Source organism: Palaemon carinicauda, chromosome 44 (assembly GCF_036898095.1).
Source record: "Palaemon carinicauda isolate YSFRI2023 chromosome 44, ASM3689809v2, whole genome shotgun sequence".
NCBI classification, from domain to species: domain Eukaryota; kingdom Metazoa; phylum Arthropoda; class Malacostraca; order Decapoda; family Palaemonidae; genus Palaemon; species Palaemon carinicauda.
The window spans coordinates 8,127,748-8,144,447 of record NC_090768.1 but is presented as its reverse complement, the minus strand read 5'-3'; positions in this window follow the sequence as shown (position 1 = coordinate 8,144,447).

Sequence of the window (16,700 nt, the reverse complement as noted above, 5' to 3'; positions counted from 1 at the left end):
AGTCAATGAGAGCTTCCAACACTCAATGGAAAATCAGAGATGGTTACTGGGACAACTTGGTACAGAAGCTAACTGCACCAGGTTAACCCTTCGAAGGGTTTTCAATTCAGCCTCAGTTCCTGCATCCTCCCTGGAGGAGTCAGTTGGAGAAGCTTTGGACCGTGTCGAGGACAGGTTATCACTGGCCTATCTTGAAAGAGCCATTGGAGGTGCAATGACCTTTTCAGGTTGAGAGGTAACCTTGGAAATCGAGATTTCAGAGGCTGCCACCGGAATACTAGAGCACTCACACCTTCCTTCGATGTAGCCCCATCTTCTACATCAAAGGCCTGGTGTTTAAAGCCCTATGATACTCCTCATTCTCCGTTCTTGACTTCCTGGATTTTCTCTCTTGCTCTTCTTTTTCTTCTCCACAGTCCGAGAAGGAGCACTGGACTCTCTCCCACTTCGGGTCACCCGGCTACTGGTCGATCCAGAATAGGACGGCGGGGTCGTAGTAGCACTCACCGGTACTGCTCTCCACCTTGGAGTCTGGACAGAGATAGTCTCCCTCCTAGGGCTGCGGCCATTAGCTGTCTTCTGGACAGGTGATCTGCTTATAGGCGGCGCCTGTCATCCACACTCTGCGACATGATGGTTCGCCGAGCCACAACTTAGGCACAAGTTGAGGCGTCTGTGACACTCGTCAATAAAGTGCCCTTATTTCTGGCACCATGCACAGTACCTTCTCTGGAATTGAGGAGACCTATCAGGGGTGCACGATGGTGGCAGGTGCACTTTCACAGGTGCAGGTTTGGTGACAGGTCTAGGAGGAGTGCGTGAATACGCTGTCAGGTCCAGGTGAATGGCTGGGGGCAGCCATGGCAACCCAGTCAGCATACGAGCTGTGCCATGACTATCCCACACGACTGATGGCCAAATCCTCTGCCTTCTGGCTTCGCTAACGGGATGCCCTGTCTAAAACACTCGACAGGTGTAAAACATCCTGCCAAGTGGCCTGATGGCCAGCGGAGACATTAATGGTGGCTAGAGACTGTTCCAAGCAACTCGCAGCTCTGCTCGGAACAGTTCTGAGGAGCTTCCGCCTAAGCTCTCTCTGGTCCAAACTTTGGCGAAGATAGGCCGACCTGTTCAGGGAGGCCAACCGTACGGCGTACAGTGAACCCTCGTTTATCGCGGTAGATAGGTTCCAGACGCGGCCGCGATAGGTGAAAATCCGCGAAGTAGTGACACCATATTTACCTATTTATTCAACATGTATATTCAGACTTTTAAAACCTTCCCTTGTACGTAGTACTGTTAACAAACTACCCTTTAATGTACAGAACACTTAATGCATGTACTACAGTACCCTAAACTAAAACAGGCACAAATATTAAAGGCAATTTTATATCATACATTTCCTAAACACGCTAAAAAGCACGTTAAAAAATGGCAACCAATGTTTTGTTTACATTTTTCTCTGATCATAATGAAGAAACAAACTGGAGGTAGAGCTTTGCTTATTACCCAGACATATTTCCCATACTATTCCCTTAGAACTACATCACATCTTCCTACTTTAGATATATATATATATATATATATACATATATATATATGTATATATATATGTGTGTGTGTGTGTGTGTATATATATATATATATATATGTATATGTATACACATACATACACCTACATATATACATAAATACATGCATACATATATATATATATATATATGTTACTGGATATATATGAGTTATGGAAAAAATCCGCGAAGTGGTGAATCCGCGATGGTTGAACCGCGAAGTAGCGAGGGTTCACTGTATATCTTCAGCAGTTCACCCTCGCCACTGGTGGCACTGCTAAACTGGGCTTTCCTACCCGCATCACGCCTCTCTCGGGCTTCTCTGCACCAGGCGAGGAGGCGTTCCTTCATGTCGGGTTGTGAGATCTCGGAACCACTATGGCCGAGAACGCCTCCTGGATTTCTCCCTTTAGAAGTCTTCCGAGATCAACGGTCCACCGGCCAGAGCTTCCTGCGGTATATTTACTCGCACAGTAGGCCTCAAAATCCCTCGGGAATCGCTAAATACTCTGGCCTGTTTCTAGCTGGAAGATTCCAGGCTTGAGGTTCCTCCTGGAGTCGAGGACCTTAAACAGATCAGACAGACTGCGTTCTGTCTGGAGGGACTGGACGTGGTCGGTGGAGACTGTGCCGTCTGAGCTGACAGAGACAGGAGCTGGAAGTGTCTACAGAAGTCTCGCTACCAGAATCTTCGCTGGTTGACTCCTGGGACATGGTCAAAGTTTCGGGTAATGCTGATCTGGCTTTTTCTTTGGCTTGGCGTCTCTGCTTTGTAATAGCCCCTGTCTGGACAAGAACTGCCTGAGCCATAGCTGCTGGAGCCTTTTCTCCCCTACTGGCTTCTGCAGGGTTGTCCAGGAACTGCTCCCCTAGTCTACTGGCAGCTGTCTCTGGTGAACTAACGGGGTTAGTTGCCGAAACAGGCGAGGAAGCAAGCAGTCCACTCAGAGCAGGAGACTCCCAGAAGCCTGGACAGGGGAGGATTTATGGTGTGAACCTTGCAGGGGGCTGGAGACATCCAATCACTGGCTCTGCTCCAGTTACTGGGATTGCCAGACCATTGATATTTGGCCAAGCTGGGGACGTAGAAGGAGCATTTGTGGTCACTGTGGTTGTGACCCCAGTGGAATCTCTGCACGTTGGTGACGGCTCAACGCTCTTCAGGGCCGCCACTTAAAGTGTCAGGGACTTGACCTGAGTAGCCAGGTTACTGACAATCTTGACAAGACTCTCCACATACCGGCTCAGGCTCTTCTTAGTCTTTCGGCGTCTACTAAAAGACGATGCCATATCTAAAGGTTGGTGTTTCCTGGGTCTGGGCATCAAAAATTATGTAGTGGTTTGCGGACTGTGCCCAGAGGTAGCACCCGAACTGCCTATTGTCCGAATACCGACCACACTTTAACGTTCACTACACAAAAAATTACAATGTTGGATTACCCAAAAATCCGTGTAAAAGGCAATCGATCAAGGATGAACAGGGCCCTGGGCACCACCCCTTGATTTTATCCGGGGCAATGGGACCCCGCAAGAACCTTACTTCCTTATCTTCCCTTGCCTTGACCTTGCTGAATAGATGTGTAATGGGACCGCTGATTCATTTCTGGGAAAAATGAGCAGTATACATGAATAGCTTGAATTTCAGGTTAGATAGCTTCAAGTTCAATTAAGGGTCAGAACGTTAGGTGAGAGGGAACATTTATTAAGTCTTTTAGAGATGTCATTTTCAGGTTCAGTATAAAAAAAAAAATCATACTAAGTGAAAAAAGTGTCTGAAGAGTGAACACAATGGAGAAAGGTTCTGGAATGAAATTCTGTCTTCATAAAAACAAGCAAAAAATATTTATTTATAAATGAAACAAAAAAAAATCCATATTATCCCAGATAAGTCACTAACGCTATGCTACAAACATTTACGTGTTTTAGTACATGATAAACGCAACCGTGTGTATTGCCTGGCCGGTCCAATTGTCTTCACAACAACTAATCCTACACTAACCTTAAAGGAGAACCCCGCAACACTATGGTTTTATGACATCTGTAATGACCAGTAATAAACCTGAACAATTACTATCGACCACCCAGAAAGTAAATATAAAACTGAAAATACTGTACTGCAATAGTTTTCCTAAAGCAATACTGTCCTTATCAATATCCAGTCTACCATGAGCCTGCAGAGTTACTTAAAAAATTCTTAGCTTCTGAATAGTATGGTCGCATACGATGCTGTGGATGTCTCTGTGGGCTTATGATAGCAATGTCTAGAAAATCTTCAATTGTAACCCTACACTGTGATAAGGTTTTGTTGTCATCGAAACTTTTCCGACTAACAACAATAGTGCCTACAACAAAGTAAAGTACTTCCAGTTCACAGGCAAGGTAATATGAATACAGAGCAGCATCACAGACCACTAATACAGTGGTAACAGGCAATAAACAACATTCATCATCCTATGTTCCTAGAAGAATAGCCTAAACTTCTCTTCCTACTGGGTGTAGGGGGCTGCCGTCAGTACCTGTTAAAAAAAATAACGGAATAAGGAATTTTTTTTTTAGGGGGTTGGCCACTAGAGGGATATAAATAATCTGTACCAAAAATAAAATATTTTTTTCATACACAAACCATCAAGCTTTCTTTGACAAATCATTATATATTGCACCATGGCGGAAGTCTCATGTACGTTAGTCAAGATGTTTCCCAACTACCTTTATCTATTCGTACACCTCTGCAGGCAGTGGTTGTATGGATTGATGTAGGGAGAAAATATACTATATTCGTTGTACTTGCCTCCAAATGATAACATATCGTATGATGATTTAATAGAGGTGATTCAACAACTCCCTCAACCTTTTCTTTTACTTGGAGATTTGAATGGTAAACATCCTTTGTGGGGTGATGGTTTAGCAAACACTGGGGGTAATATTATATCTCAATTTTGGAAAACGAGGATGTCCGACTCCTTAATGCAGGAGAGCCCACACACTTCCATGTTCAGACAGGTACCTTGTTATGCATTGACCTTTAAATTGCAAGCTCTAATGGCCTCCTTCATTTTGATTGGAGGACATTTATGATTGGCATACCAGTGATCATGCACTAATCATTGTGAACACCAACAAGGGTCCACCTTTACAAAGATCTCCACGATGGAATCTTTATAAGGCGGACTGGGATAGATTTCGTGAGCTAAGCGAAATTGAAGGAAATGCAGAATAATTTGAAAATATTGATGATGCATAGACTTACTGAATGAAACCCTTCATACAACAGGAGTTAATTCAATTTCCAAAACAACAGGGTTATTCAAATGACGACCACTCCCCTTGTCTTCAGAACTAACTGCCTCGCACAGAGCCACAAGAAGACTGCGCAGACTCTTTACTGAGGGCAATTTAATTATATACAAGAAATTTAGAGCACAGTTCTGTCGTGCCATGAAAGAAGCTAGGCGCCAGTCATAGGTGTTTTTTGTTTCCTCCATTAACAGTAGAACACCTCTGTCTGCTGTGTGGAAGAAAATGAAAAAGTTTGCGGGCAAATTTACCCCGAACCCACCCCCCGTGTTGAAGGTGAACGGTCATTATGCGACTGGAGCAAATGATGTCAGCAATGCCCTGGCTGATAATTTTTTAAATGCATCGTGCAAGTGTGAAGGAGCTGGTCACCAGTATAGGAGCAATGAAGAAAAGAAAATTTTATAACAGGAAGGGAAGTTATATAATTTTCCTTTTACTGAAAGAAAATTTGATTCCACTCTTGCTAATTGTAACGATACAGCCCCTGAACCCGATGGGATTCTATATGCAATGATTAAACATGAACTTTTCAATACAAAGTTATTTATTTTAAGCATTTTCAATAGAATATGGCATGATCATAGTCATCCAAGTGTTAACTAGCCATTATTTTATCCTTTTTAAAACTCCGTAAGGACAAGTTTCTAGCGACAAACTATTGGCCCTTTGCTTTGACATCTTGTTTATGTAAGATCAAGGAGATGATGGTCAATGCAAGACTGATGTGGTACCTTGAAAAGAAGGGTTTGTTCCGTAACTGAAATACAAACCACGCTATTTACATGGGGTGATTACTTAGGCGCAGCCGATGACGAGCCATAAAGTTTTAACGAGGGTTCCCTACCCCACCGCCAGTTAGCGGGGCGGTAGGGAGGGGTAGCCAGCTACCCCTCCCCCTCACACACACCGGAGAATACTCCACTTTACTTTTGGCTCGGATAGCGATCGGAGGTCTCCGCTCCTATCCTCACTTGACGGCCATTATTGTTTTGTCTTTTAACTTACCTTTTCTTATACTTAATATATTTAAACATTACTGTACTGATGTTTATATATATTTTTGTGTATAGGAAATAGTAAGTTTCCTTTGCTTTCGGTGTTGTGCGGTGCGTGTTGTGTACGTCTACTAGAGTTTCGCCGGCTTTGCAGGCCACCACAACCTTTTCGTGATCACGGCCTTTCACTCCTAGGCAACCATGGTTGCCTTTCTTGGAGACCGGCCCTTCTCTTTAGGTCGTTCACCTCTTACTCCGTACTACGCCTACGATAGCTTCTCAGGACCGAGTCGCTATTTCGTTTTATTTGTCTCAATTATTTTTTATGAATATAATTGTTTTAACTTTCAGCTCGGGGCTCACGTCCCTTCGGGGGTCGGTGATCCTTGGAACATTCAAAGTCAGTTGCATAATTATAATGTTATAATTTCTGTTTTTGTTAAATTTTCGTCCTCCCCTCACCCGGGCATGCCGGGGGGGAGGAGGGCGCATACCTTCTTTCGTTCTTAAGTTCTTTCCCTCAGGGTTTCTCTTCGGAGTTTCACCCGGGGGAATTTCTGTTAAATAATTACAGTGAACCCTCGTTTATCGCGGTAGATAGGTTCCAGTCGCGGCCGCGATAGGTGAAAATCCGCGAAGTAGTGATACCATATTTACCTATTTATTCAACATGTATATTCAGACTTTTAAAACCTTCCCTTGTACGTAGTACTGTTAACAAACTACCCTTTAATGTACAGAACACTTAATGCATGTACTACAGTACCCTAAACTAAAACAGGCACAAATATTAAAGGTGATTTTATATCATGCATTTCCTAAACACGCTAAAAAGCACGATAAAAAATGGCAACCAATGTTTTGTTTACATTTATCTCTGATCATAATGAAGAAAGAAACTGGAGGTAGAGCTTTGCTTATTACCCAGACATATTTCCCATACTTTTCCCTTAGAACTACATCACATCTTCCTACTTTAGATATATATATATATATATATATATATATATATATATATATATAAATATATATATATATATATATATGTGTGTGTGTGTGTGTATATATATATATATTTATATGTATACACATATACATACCTACATATATACATAAATACATGCATACATATATATATATATATATATATATATATATTACTGTATATATATGGGTTATGGAAAAAATCCGCGAAGTGGTGAATCTGCGATGGTCGAACCGCGAAGTAGCGAGGGTTCACTGTATTCTGTTTTATTTTCCAGTTTACGATGCTGTTTCTTCGTGCCTGTTGTGTGTGCCTTCGAAGCAGAGCTGTCCTGTTTATCCTGGGGAGTCAGCTTCGCCGCTGTCTCTCAAGGTATTCGTCAGGGGCGTTCCCTTCTCTTAGAAGTTCCCCCGTGATTTCTGCCAGCTCTTCATTGCATCCTAGAAAGATAAGGAGGTTCGTCTCCAGGGTAGTTAGTTACTTCCCTTTTACTATTCTCTGGTCCTTGGCGGTTATGCTCTTGGGGCTGAGCGACCGCCCTTGTGACTTGCCCAAGGGGCTGAGCGGTTGCAAGGCTAAACCATGCTACTAGCGACTATGCTCTCGGGGTTGAGCGGTCGCTTCTGTAGCTACGCTCAAGGGGCTGAGCAGCTGCAGGATCAGTCCGGCCCTCTCTCGTTCGCGAGGGAGGCCGCACTAAGGGCTCCTCCTCGGAGAATCGCTCCTTTTGTCTCTTCTACGAAGTGTCCCCTCCCGTTCGCGTGAGAGGACACTCACAGAGACCCCCTTTTTGGAGGATTGTTCCTGTTTACGTCTGCTGATCTCACAGCCTTTCGGGGCTCCTTCACCAATCTCTTCTACGTAGTGCTCACCTCTCTCATTCGCGAGAGAGACCACTCATAGAGACTCCTCTTCGGAGGATTGTTCCTGTCGTCAACAGCTTGCTGTTCAGTCACTAGCACTTTGGTGTTAGTGTCAGGGAAACTTCGGTTTCTCTTTTTCCCTGACCCTTCGGTGTCTCGGATCTTAGTTACGCAGTTCCCTCGGGCTCTCGTAACTTTAGTCACTTCTACACTTCGGTGTTTAGTGACGGAGAAACTTCGGTTTCTCGTTGCATTGACCCTTCGGGGTCTTGCAACTATCCCCTCGGGGCCTCGCTACTCAGGCTACGTTAGACCCATGGTCTCTAGTCCCTCAGTGTTCCTGTTGCCTGCTGTATCCGTTCCTGACTGCAGACGCGCCTTGGGCGCCCACGCCCCCGTTATCTAACGGGCTCCTCCCTTCGGGCCAGGAGAGACTTTCTCACACCCTAAGTAAGTCCCTTAAGTGCCAGGTATCACCTGCGCGCCAACGTTCCCTTACGCGCTAGCGTTCGACTGCTGTTCCTGAGACTGCCTTAGAGACACCCTGTTCCAGTATTCAGTTAGGCTGCTACCAATGTTCCCTGCGCATTTGCGCACATCGTTGGGGTTCCTGAGTGCTCACCAGCAGTTCAGCCTTCGGTGTCTCTTAAGTCTCTTCTACGAAGGCCACCTCTCCCGTTCGCGGGAAAGGTACCTCACAGAGACCACTCCTCGGAGTATTTAGCAGTCCCTCAGTTGATCTTCGGCACTGAAGTGGACCTCCTGGTCCTCTTCAGGGGATGCTCTCCCTTATAGGGACACATCCCAGTTCCTGATCTACGCGTTAGTGATCCTTCAACCATTTCCGACGATCTTCTGTTGTGCAGGAGCCTACGATCTTCACTCACGCATAAGCGCTGAAGATCTCGCGATCGTCGACGATTTAGCCGACGATCTTCTGTTCGCGCTAACGCGTAAGCGTTGATGATCGCCCGCACGCGATCTCGCGATACTCGAGGGTCGCGCGATACTCGAGGGTCGCGCGAAACTCGCGGGTCGCGCGATACTCGCGGGTCGCCCGGTACTCGCGGGTCGCCCGGTACTCGCGGGTCGCCCGGTACTCGCGGGTCGCCCGGTACTCGAGGGTCGCGCGGTAATCGAGGGTCGCCCGGTACTCGAGGGTCGCGCGGTACTAGAGGGTCGCGTGAACGCGTAAGCGTTGATGATCGCCCGCGCGCGATCTTCAAGGCCCTTCCGCTCGCGATCGTCAACCCGGCAACGGTCGTTAACCGGCGATCTTCGGATCCAGCGCTAGGCGCGCAAGCGTTGACGATCTTCTTAGTGTGCGTAAGCTCCGATGATCGTTCTGTGCGCGGGATGGTTTCCCGCGCACGACAACGAGGCCATCCGCGCGTGGTTCTCCGCACACGATCATCGACGGCCGTTTGCCGCCGATCTTTGGATTCGGAGCTAGGCGCATGAGCGCCGACGATCTTCACAGTACGCGTGAGCGCTGAAGATCGCTCCGGTCGCGGGATGGTTTCCTGCGCGCGACCATTGAGGCTCACGCAATCATCGCACGGATCGCGCGCGGTTTCCCGCTCGCGATCGTCGTAGATCGTCGGCGCGCGGGCACCGAGGTTCCCTCTCGTGATCGCCGACTATCTTCTCTCGCGCGCGAGCGCTGACAATCTGCGCTTGCGCGTAAGCGTCGAAGATCGTCCGGGCTTACTCGAATCGCCGACGATCGTCTTACATAGTTGGAGATCTTTCGCACGCGGGCACTATTGGTCCCCGCTTTCTGTCTCCTACGGTTTTTCTCTCGCGCTGCGCCGTCGATCTTCGTACTCGCGTAAGCACCGAAGATCGTCAGCGTTACTCTTCCGCGCGTGGGATGGTTTCCCACATGCAATCGCTGACGGCGCTAGCACCGGCGATCTTTTTTCGCCGAGATCGTTTGCGCGTAGGATGGATTCCCTCGCCTACGATCTTTCACGCGCAAGCGCTAGCGATCTTCATACGCGCGGAGACGCGGGGATCGTTCACGCGGTCGCTGATACACCCACGCTCACTCGGGTACGCGGGCATGCGGGTGCGGTTATTCTGCTATGCATGCGTTATTCACGCGCTACCCAGATCTGTGCTTTTCGCGCGATCGTCGGCGTGATCGGCGCACCGTTCTCCGACACAACCGCGCCCTGTTTACATCAGGGCTTATGGCGGTCAGGCCACCTCCACGTTTCCCTCCTCCGCAGCGCAGAGCAGCGCCCTCTCCAGAGGGGGTTAGGTTTCCGGACAGGTCAAAGGTCTCTTCTCCCTTCACTGCAGATTCTCTACAGGCGAACCCTCATGTGTCATCTCCCCAAGAGGATCGAACGATCTTCTTCCCTCCAGAGGGACTCCCTGTCAGCGCGAGGATTGGTCGGCATCCCTGGTGGGATGCTGTCGTCAGAGCGCTCAAGCAGGCGATGAGCCTGTGCCTTCTGACTGGGGTCACTAATCAGTAGCAGCTTCCTCTCCCCCTGAAGGGGGTGAGAGGAATCTCTGGCATGGTATCTTCCCCAAGGACTATCCTGTCCCTTCGAGTCCTTACGCAGGCGATGAGCCCTCCTCAGACTCCATCTCCCCTCCCCTGCGGAAGAGCTTTGCCCATCCCCAGGAGGGTCGGAAGACCCGGTCCTTTCCCCCTTCACTCCATAGGGAGAATCTCCGCCTCTTCCTGAGGGTCCTATCGTGGGGAGGGGGCGAAGCCTTACATCCTTCATCGCTGGGGTCCTGTTTCCCTCCTAGGAGGGATCCTGAGGCCCTCTCTTCCGCAAGGATCCGACAGGATCCAGTTGGACCCTTGGGGCATGTCTACGAGTCTCCCAGGAAGAGCCTCCGGGGATGGGAGACCTTGCTGCCAGTCCATCAGGAGGAGGAGCTCCAGGGGTTGGAACTTGCGTTCTGGCAGGTTCTGACCCTCAGGAGAAACCTCAAGGGGATCCCAGATTCAGAGATTCCTCTTCGGTAAGGGAAGGACTCGGTCCTGGACCGAGTTCTACTCACCCAAGGACTCCCATACGCCAGTGCAGCTTACCCTGGTCTCAGGGAATGGAGAGCGCCAGAGACTAGGCCAAGGGCCAGCTCTCCGAGCTTGTCTCCTTCAACAGTCCCGGCTGGTTTCGAGCCCCTCCCTCCTCCCTGGGCAGGGATCGGTGAGGGGATGGGTCCTCCGGGCGGAAGTCCAGTCCAGGTCGGAGAGGCGCCCCCTCCAAGAGGTTGCCAACGGGTTTCGAGGCCTCCGTAATAGTCTCCTTCCCTTCGCGACTTTGTACAGGGTTGTCAAACAGTCTCCGTTCAGTATAGCGACAGCAGACGCGGTCAGATTTGCGGTGAGACCACAAGTCTTCATGGGTACACTGGGTAGGACTCGTACTTCCGGTCCTGGTTCACCCATCTTCAAGGAAGTACTTTGGAGTCCGCCTGGAAGGCGGGTATGCCAGTTCAAGGGCTGTGCTTCGGCCTCTCCTCGGCACCTCAACAGCTCTCTGATACTTCCTCTCTTATCTCTTCATGGGCTCTCAGCATCTGCATCCGGCCACTCCGTTTCCTGGGTGGCTGGCCTATCCTTACAAGACACGGAAGGCTTCCCTTCTTCGTCATCGGGACAAGCTCTTCGGACTTTACCAAGTTCTAAAGATCATGGTGGTCCTCGAGGAGTCCTCCCCGCAGCCCTCTCAGAGTCTGGTATACCGAGCCTGGTCTTAGGCTCCTATCTTCCGTAGCCTTCCTTTCGGATGTCAGGGTACCAAGGCAGAGGAAGGTCGCGAGACCTTTCCTCACACGAGAAGACCCTCCAACCCAAGGTTGTTACGTCTCTCCTCCCTGGCCCGTCTGGTTTCCACAGTCGCCCCAGGTTGAGTTCTCTCCAGTGGCGACTTGGGGGCACGTCTCCCTAGACGCCGAGACCCCTATGGGACAACCGGTACAGGGGTGGGAAGCTGACGAGGGCCTACAAGAGGGAGTGGTCCTTCTCCTTCCCCCTAACTTGATGCTGTTTTCTGACGCGTCAAGGGGGGGGGGGCCACGTTCTGATCCACGGGGCCTCAGGCCGGCGATCAGAACTAGGAAGAACCTTCTCTAGTCCTACTAGAGACGGAAACCGTGTTTCTGGCTCTTCAGTAGCTCCACCTACCCTGGCGGACTACTCTGTGGTTATGAGGATCAACTACACCACAATGATGGTTTTCTGGCCCAGACAAGGAGGTAGTTTTCAGTACAACCATCCCATCCTGCGGTAGAGATACCGGGATGGTCCGAGTCCCCCTCGGTCTCCTTGGCAGCTCGCTTGATTCCAGGCAAAGGAATGGGCTCGCCAATAGTCTGAGCAGTGTGTCACGGACACCACATTCCGAGTGGCCTTTGGATCCTCAAGTAGCCTACAAGTCCTGCCTCGGTGGGGCTCCCTCAGTGGACCGGTTCGCTACAGCACTGAGCTGCAAGCTCACGCTGTACTGCTCCCCGGTCACGGATCCCAAGGCCCTCTGGTAGGAGGCCTTCCAGCAACGGTGGGACACCATCGATGTGTTGCCTCCGTAGCTTGCTCCTCTTCCCGCCGGGAGTCTATCCAGCATCTCCTCAAAGAGAGAGGATTTTCGCAACAAGTGGCGAAAAGGAGGCCTGGACACCTGCGTAAGTCTTCCGCAGTAGTCTCCCAGGCGATAGGGCAGGTTTTTGTGACCGGTGTCGGGGAGAGGGCATCCCTCCACACGTTGCCGCTTCCAGCAATAGCGGAGCCCCTAGTGGGATTGCGGGATAAGTGTGCCTTTCAGTTTCGACTGTGAAAGGCTATCCCTCAGCCTTTGGTCTTGCCTCCTGGCTCTAGGGACAAACATTTCTCCCCCCGCTGGAACTCTTCCTTCGCATGCGAAGCCTTGTCCTCTCCTGCCCTCAGTCGAAGGTGAGACCTCCTCCTTGGGACGTGGTTCGAGTCCTCGAGTCTCTAAAGAGACTCCCTGACGAACCACTACGTAGTCCCCAGCCCACCACCTTTCTGGGTAGACAGTGTTCCTGCTAGCCTATCTTCAGCCAAGCGAGTCACATGGTCTCTCTTATGACTTCGCCCATTCAGGGGGTTAGGGGGAGGCAACATTCAGGTTCGTCCCTGAGGTTTGTTGCCGAGACTCACAATCCGTGAGTGCCGGACCCGCTGTTCGACTCCTTCCAGGGTTCGAGTCTCTGTCCTGTAGCAGATGACTCAGTCCATCTCCTACCTTGCCGGTAGGGTGTCCGAGCTGGTGTCTTCAGAGAACAGCTGCAGTTCGTCTCCAGGTCCAAGTCTCGTTCGTGGATCATGGGTAAGGAGGAGAAGGGTCTTCAGGAGTACCATCTTGGCCTGGATTCGCAGGGTGCTACACCCTGCCTTGAATCCTGACCCTTCTATGTCGCACCGCCCTAGAGCCCATGATGTCAGGGGCTTAGATACGTCCCTGCCCTTCATGGAGCATCTTTCAGTGACGCAGGTCCTACAAGCGGGGATGTTGAAGCATCAGACCTTCTTCTCAGCCCCTTACCTGCAAGACATGATCCACAGGAGGCTCGATACGTTTCTATCAGCCCTGTGGTGGCTTCACAACAGCTGGTCTAAACCTCAGGCTCCTTGATGGACAGGTAGCAGAAGGTTGAGGGCATTGTTACCTGGTGTTAGTCTGCATGAATGAAAAGATCTGTCTGGCCCTTATCCTTTTCTTCATCCTCTCCTCCCACGGAGAAAGCAGCATCCTGGGTTCTCTGCACAGCTGACCTCAAACCACTGCAGGTAGACCATGCTTCCTTGTGTTCCTAGTATTAGGTGTAATACTGTCATGTCCCTATACCCTGACGAGGTGGTATTGGGAGAGTCCTAGCCTGGATTTCCTTCTGAGGGACTCCAGGGCAACTGCCTGGGACAAGTCACTTTCCACCTTCGCACACACCTTACGTAGGCCGCGGCAGTTTCACAACCGCCAGCGAGGAGCAGGGATTCCCTATTGTCCGAGTACTTGATCGCTCGAATATGGAATCCCCGGGCAAGCCAAAGCCAGTATGGCCGGGACTTACCACCCTTCCTAAGGGTTAAGTCACCCCATGTAAATAGCGTGGTTTGTATTTCAGTTACGGAACAAATGAAAAATTTGTAGATGATTTGTATTTTTCCTAACTATACAAACCTTAGCTATTTACAGTTATGTGCCCGCCAACCCTGTCCCCCAAGATAAGTCCAACCTCTAAGTAAAGTGGAGTATTCTCCGGTGTGTGTGAGGGGGAGGGGTAGCTAGCTACCCCTCCCTACCCCCCCGCTAACTAGCGGTGGGGTAGGAAACTCGTTAAAACTTTATGGCTCGTCATCGGCTGCGCCGAAGTAATCACCCCATTTAAATAGCTAAGGTTTGTATAGTTAGGAAAAATACAAATTATCTACGAATTTGTCATATTTTATCATCCCATTCAATGTGGAGTCAGAAAAACTCAAGTGATGTGTTGATACGAGTCCTCTATTTGTGAAACCCATGCTTCCAAACAGCACCATGTGACAGTCTTTTTTTTTTTACCTTGAAAAGGCATATGATACTACATGGAGATATAGTATGCTTAAAACCATTCATGAAGTAGGATTAAGAGGAGAGCTACCACTATTTATTCAGTCATTTCTTTCACATAGTTTTTCAAGTGAGAGTGGGGAAGCTCTATCAGAGAGTAAATGTCAGGGAGAGGTTCCTCTGGGTAGTGTGCAGAGTGTAATCCTGTTTGCACTAGCAATTAATGGGATATCCTCAGTCATTCCCTGAGATGATTTCGCAACATTATTTGTGGATGATCTCTCCATATCATTTGCTGGGTCTAGAATGGCAATGATTGAGAGAAAATGGCAACTCTCAAAATTATTCAGTTGGCAGATTTGAATGGATTTAAGTTCTCGACAAGTAAAACTACTAATGTCCATTTCTGTCGTATCTGGGGAGTACATCCAGACCCGGATGTATACATTGAAGGTCAACGGATCCCATGTGTAGGGGAAGCTAGATTTTGGGTTTGATATTTGATTGTAGACTTACATAGGTTTCTCACTTAAAAGCATTAAAAACTAAGTCTTGAGACTGAATATTTTAAAAGTATTGTCCCATACATCATGGGGGCCAGAGCGCAATACTATTTTAAAATTATACAAGGCCTTAATTTTCTTTGAAATTAGTTATGGATGTGAAATATACTCCTCATCCACCCCAAGACAATTAAAGATATTAGATTCAATATATCATGCTGGTATTAGATTGCCCACGGGAGCATTTAGGAACCTCGCCTATGCCATGTCTCCTTGTAAATGTTTAAAAAAAGGGTTACCTCTAGACCTTTATCGAATGTCTCCTATTATTCGGTATTGGTTTAGATTGCAAAGACTCCCAAATTCTTTAGCCTTTCATACTGCAAGCCTCATAAGGCACTCGACATACTTGCACCCAAAATCTCCTCAACCTTATGGCTTCCGGGTGAAGCAATTATTAAAGTCTCAATATAATTAGAATTAAGGTGCTTCCATTCAAAGTATCATCAATGCCTCCATGGAAATTACCAGAGGTATTTTTTTGTAAATACTTTATTCGAGTTATGAAGAATATGACTGACATAGAAGCCAGGTCTCTTTTTTTATTGAACATGTTGCAGAGCATAGGGGATCAACTAATATATATACTGATGACTCCAAATCTGAAGCTGGCGTTGGATTTGGAGTACGTAGTAATGATTTTAATTTTAGAGGGGCACTTCCTGTAATAGCTTCCATATTTACTGGCGAACTGTATGGCATACTAACCGCTATTGAGAAAATAGTGTAGAAGGAGGGTAATTTGACCATTTTTAGTGATGCAAGGAGTGTCCCTCAAGCCTTAGTTTTTAATTCTAGTAACTCTCTAGTTACATAGATTTTAGAATGGCTTTTTAGTATTTGACGGAGAGGTATAATGGTTCGATTTTGTTGGGTTCCAATACATGCAGGTGTGTCTGGGAATGAGAAGGCAGATTGGCTGGCGAAGAATACTGCATCCGAGTTGCCACCAAGAAGGTATCCCATTCCGTGTAATGATTTCCTACGTAACATCAAGAAATTGTTTTGCAATAAATGGCAACAGCACTGGGATAGTCTAGATGGCAATAAAATGAGAGAAGTAACAAATGTCATATCTCCATGGAGGTATAACATGGTGGCTTGAAAGTGGTAGACGTCTCTTTGTCGTCTCCGTATTGGTTAAACTGTTGACACACTAGTTTCTGCTGAAGGGCCAACACCAACCATTTTGTGATGACTGTTTAGTACCTTTAACAGTTGAGGCATTGGTTGACTGAATGCCCCAATTATAATAACTTAAGAAATAGATATCTATTTGAGGCTCGTGGTGAGGGTGGCAGTTTCATCCTTGCCAAGATTCTTGGACCTGATGTGTCGTCCTATGCGATTTATTTCAGAAGCAGGTCATCTGAAAACTATACAACTTCTATGATGACATCTTAACTTATGGTTTTAGTTGAATATTCTTATATCTTTTTTCTGAAATAAATATCGGCGTCAATGACCTTAGAAAACTTTAAATCAATCAATCCAGTCTTTCTCCCAGCATTCTTGATTCATAGAAGATGCTCAGATAGCACAAAAAGTAGAAGTTTTCACTTACTGGGACGAGAGACCTATTAATGTAATGTAAGATAATTGAGGATAAAATTAAATTTTTTTTTCTCTTGGTGTCTGGAAATTTTGCTTAATGCACTCACGAGTACATTAATTTCTTTGTATTGGTAATGCATCTAAACATGTATTTTAATATTGCTTATTCATTTGTCTAAAACTGGGGTTGATTGTCTTCTTAGGAAACTGGGCACAAGGATGGAGATATCTGGAATGATGATGAACTTCTGTCGAGTGATGAGGAATTTGAACTGCCAGACCAGACAAGAAGGAAGTTCCCTGCGGGTGTGTCAAATATAGAGGAGTTCCTCA